Source organism: Akebia trifoliata, chromosome 1 (assembly GCF_017979445.1).
Source record: "Akebia trifoliata isolate Shusen 1 chromosome 1, ASM1797944v1, whole genome shotgun sequence".
Classification (NCBI taxonomy): Eukaryota; Viridiplantae; Streptophyta; class Magnoliopsida; order Ranunculales; family Lardizabalaceae; genus Akebia; species Akebia trifoliata.
Genome location: NC_141375.1, coordinates 29,400,116 through 29,404,995, shown reverse-complemented (window position 1 = coordinate 29,404,995; position 4,880 = coordinate 29,400,116).

The following is a 4,880-nucleotide window of genomic DNA, read 5'->3' as shown; positions in this document are numbered from 1 at the left end:
TAACTTAACTAGAGAGATAAAATATAATAATAATATTTTTTTGAATAAAAAATTATAATAGCAAAAAAATAATTTTTTAGAGTTATCTAATTTTTTTTTATTAATTTAAATATCAAACTTTACTATTATAAAAAGAGATTTTTACCCAATCAACACTCATTTCACATTATCTATGATTAGTATTAATCTAATTTCACTGAATCAAACAGTGTCATCAATTAGTAATTGGGTCAAGAATAAACCAACCTACATTTCATCAGAGTTTCAATTATTTAGGTGTTTTTCACTCATGTACATCCCAAATGCATTTTACCAATTTATATTTAACTATAATTATATATTAGGAATGTGCCATCTAGTTTAAATTTTATTGGGTGATAATATCATAGATTTTGGTTCAAGTCTTGTCATCACCAAGTTATTGATCTCATTAAAGATATAGGTTTCGTCTAAGGGACTGATATGAAAATGACCTAAATGCCCTTTTATTTAAACTCAAAACACCCCTTAAATTTTCTAAGAAAAAATCTACCATTTTCAAGTTGTTAACTTCCACGGTAAAATACTTTTAACTTCAACCTTATCTTCAGTCCAATGCCTTCAATGTATTATCGAAAATCTTTGATTTTTTACCTCTAAACTTATCTTTCTCCTCTAAAAATCTATCTTTTTAACTTTAACTTTGAAGGAGATACAATCTTTAGATTGAGGATGGAGATTAAAATCCTTACTCTCAAGTTGTTAAATCCTAGTTTAAACTATTTATAACTTATTCAATCTGGTCTTCGATGTCATGTAGAAATCTTAGATTTTTCTACCCATAATTCCATCGATAATCTGCTTTTCAGAAAATCCTATCTTGTGTCTTATGGTAAGAAGATTGAAGAAGAAAGGGTCTTAAGCTTGAAAAAGAGGAATGTGGTTTGTTTATTTTTTTGATATTTTTTCCTTAACATCATCGATAGGGTATTAGGGTAGCCATTTTGGTTTTGAAACCTAGGGTTTTAGAGGGTTTAAAGGGAACTATTTTTTGCATACGTTTCTGATTCATAAGTTAAAATTCAGGGTTGTTAGAAAAATATAACAGAAAATTCAGTGTGGTTATAGGCCCTGTGTGGATACACCTCTCCGCGCAAGAGCAAAAGTTCACGGAAGAGCAGGTTTTTGGAACTTTTCAACAAAGAACAAAAAACCTCTCCTCACAAGAGCAAAAATCTCTCTGCACAAGAGCAAAAAACCTATCCAAACGTTTGCTAGCTCCTCGCAGGAGCAAAAGTCGTCAAGAAGCTTTATCATATATGACTCTGATTTCTCTTTTCATATTAGTTTTATTTATTTTTAAAAAGAAAATATTATCAGAATAAGAAGAAGAAGCTCAGTGGAACATTCTTTGAGAACTCTGTAATTGATTCGATGTTACAACAATCTGAATCGAATGACTCAGTCCATACACCAATGAAAGAACAACAACGAACATTGGTCGGTTTTTAGAGTTTAAGTTATTTCTTTAATTAGGGTTTCTCTCATTTCTGCGTTTTGTTTCTGGATATTATTGGTACATTGACTGAGGAAAGCTCGGATTAGGGTTTTTCATGAAAGATGCATTATCATTGTGGGTTCCCCCCCACCCCATTTACTTGTAATTTTCATGGTTCAGATTCTTCTTCTTTTGTTCTTACTTGTACTCGATTCCCAGTTGAAATTGAGCTCGGTTTCTCTGGATTTTCATTATCTGGAGGTAAGAAAGAAAATTTTCATTATGTAACTGCGTGAAAAATGACATAAAGTTGCTGACTTGATGAATTTTCCGTGACGTTAATACTTACCCAAATTTCCATTTAAATCAAAATGAAATATTATGTCCATTACATGTAAATCAAATTAATCGATGCATTTACAAGTTGTGTATGTCTCAATCATTATAGTTTTATTTTTTATTTTTTTGTCATCATCTCAATTTGCATGCTATCCTTAGACCTATTGCCCAATTAGCCAAAAATATAAGATTAATTTACACTACAATCTCTCTTTTCATCTGACATATACATGGACGGTTGTGCATTTACAGATACTAATGTATTGAGGCTCATCAATAAAATTGTAAATAATTTTTGCAGTTCTATTGTATTCTTAATATCACAAGAACTCTTTATATATTGAATTATTTTTTCTGATCGTATGTTTTAATATTCATCTCAGAGTTTTGAAGTCAAGTTTATAAGATGGACATCATCTCTCAGCTACAAGAGCAAGTGAATACAATTGCATCACTTGCCTTCAAAACTTTTAGGACTTTGCAAAGAGATGCTCTGCCTGTCAGGCTTTCTCCAAACTATCTGGAACCACCTACTAATCCCTCGGATAGCACAGTTAACATTGCAGAGCAACCCAAGGCCATGAGTGCTGCGAGGGCTAAGGCTGCAAAGCAGGTGTGGAAAATGTCTCTACTTATGGAGACTTTGAACATTGATTACTAATAAAGAATTCATAATTTTATCCAAGCCTTTTAAAGCATTAATAATATCTCTTCTAATAAAGATCACTTGATGGGTCTCATGTGGGTAATCTTAAGAAAAATTATCCAGATTCAGTGGCCTTCGCCATTGTCTTTTGAAGATGCTTCCTAAACATTTTTCAATATGCTTTATACTCCCAAAAGAATATGATAGGATACTAGGAATTGGTATCATCTGGTTGGGCCAACTTTTGTTCTTGGAGTGCTTCTAGGTAAGATCGATCTAGTGTTGTGTCCCAATCTCTATGTGTGTGTCATGCTGATGATGATGGTGGGCATTCCTTGCAATCTGTTTGATGGATACTTTAATTCTCTTTCTGATAGTTTTCTAACCCTTACAAATATATAAGATTTACATTTCAAAAGGATCCTGTTAAAAACAGATATGCTCTTGAATATCTATTCTTGATGATGAAAGTGGTAACTCCTCACATCTGCCAGTACATGATTCACTAAGAATTAGGAAGACCTTGTAGAAAAGATGGTTAAACATCTGCCATCACAACCCAAAATGTTTAGGATTTCTTATTCAATATCTGCCACCACTATGGAAAATAATAAGCTATCTTTACCCATTAAGTATAAAATAGAGGCTACATATTCATGCCTCCTCAAATTCATTTCCTTCCTTCTGTATTCGGTAGATTTTTTTTTCCCATTTACACACTTAAATCGAAACTGCATGCAAAACCTCTGAGAGAACATACAGAACTTGGCAAAAGTGCAAATATTATGTCTCTCATGAGAATTGAGGCCTTGCTTCTATGGAGAAGTGCTTGCAGTTTGTATTGCTCTATAGACTCAATATCTTTTCTTATTTTCAAGCTTCATGCTTGATTGAATGAGAAATCTGGAGAATAACAAAGCGGGTTCAGCTAAACCCAACCTTGCCCCGATTATTATTAGTTACCCTAACCTACCCAAACTCAGGCCTTGCCCCTACCCCAATTTAGCATAGATATGCCACTTCTCAATAATTGATAGAATCGTGATAATCTGACTACCCACGTGTCAAACTCAATCGACTACCCAGACACGACAAGTTTGGGAATCGTAGATCTGCACTCCTCGGGAAACATGGTTCTCTCAGGATACACATTTTTATGGGGAAGTTCATCCGTGTATCCCGAGGAGATCAGATCTACAATTTCCGAATTTGTCACGTCAGGTAATCGATTGAGTATGCTACAAGGGGTAATCAGATTATCACAACTCTAATTGATATAATTGTAGGAATCGGTGAAATGTACACTAGAGAAGAAAGTGCCGGTGAACTAAAAAAATGTGATCTCGCATGTAAAACCATTACACAAAACTAACGGACAGAAAGGAGATTAGTAAAAAATGTATTTGAAAGGTAAATATATCTTCCACCATTTGTATGGAAAATGAAAGATGCTTCTCTTCCCATAAATTCTAACTTGAAAATTTTCTATGCCAACGTTGACCTTTCTGTGTAAATCGCAACAAAACCTAGAGAGTTACCAAAAAAAAAAAAAAGGCAATAACTCCAAATGTTGAGGATGACGAATTCAATCTGGGAAGAGCAATTCCACAAAGTTTCTTAGGAATCAGAGATTCTATAAAAAAGATTGGTATACTGCAACTAAAAAAGAAATTGGCCCAAAACCCAGGAAATCAGTGACACAACAGGCTAAATGATAGTGTACATAAACAGGATGTCAATTTTATTTACATACAGGAAACATCGAGGAGGTAGATGTCCACAATCAATCATCATCAAGTTGATAATATGGAAAATCAGTGAATATCCTTGCACAAAAAGTACATATGGGTAGTTGTAGTAGTCCATCAGACTAATAACACGTGAATAGTCTACAAAATTGAGTGCGAGAAACAATAATAATTGTTAGACTTAACCCTATGATCCGAAGTATAAATCAAGCAAGAACACAAGAATCTCACACAACACAAAATATACGTGGTTCGGTCAAAGAATCGACCTACGTCCACGGGCGAAAACGGCGATTTCACTATATCAACCAAAGAAGAACGCAGTTACAATTTCTCTCTATCTCTCGTATCTTTCACACACCCTTTAGGATTTCATCTCTTACCCTTTATATACTTAGGGTTACAAAGAGGTTAAATGGGTCGTTAACGGATCTCAAAAGATCCGGGTTGAATCCACAACAACCCTCCACATACAAGAATAGAAGACATAACCAACAATAATAAAGAGAAAAAAAAAAATACACAAAATCATAAATAAGAGAGCACAACACAAAATTTACGTGATTCGGCAAAATTGCCTACGTCCACAAGAGGTGATGATATCCTTTCACTATTTCCATGAAATCCAGAGTTACAATATTTCAATCACATTTATTTAAAAAAATTTAAA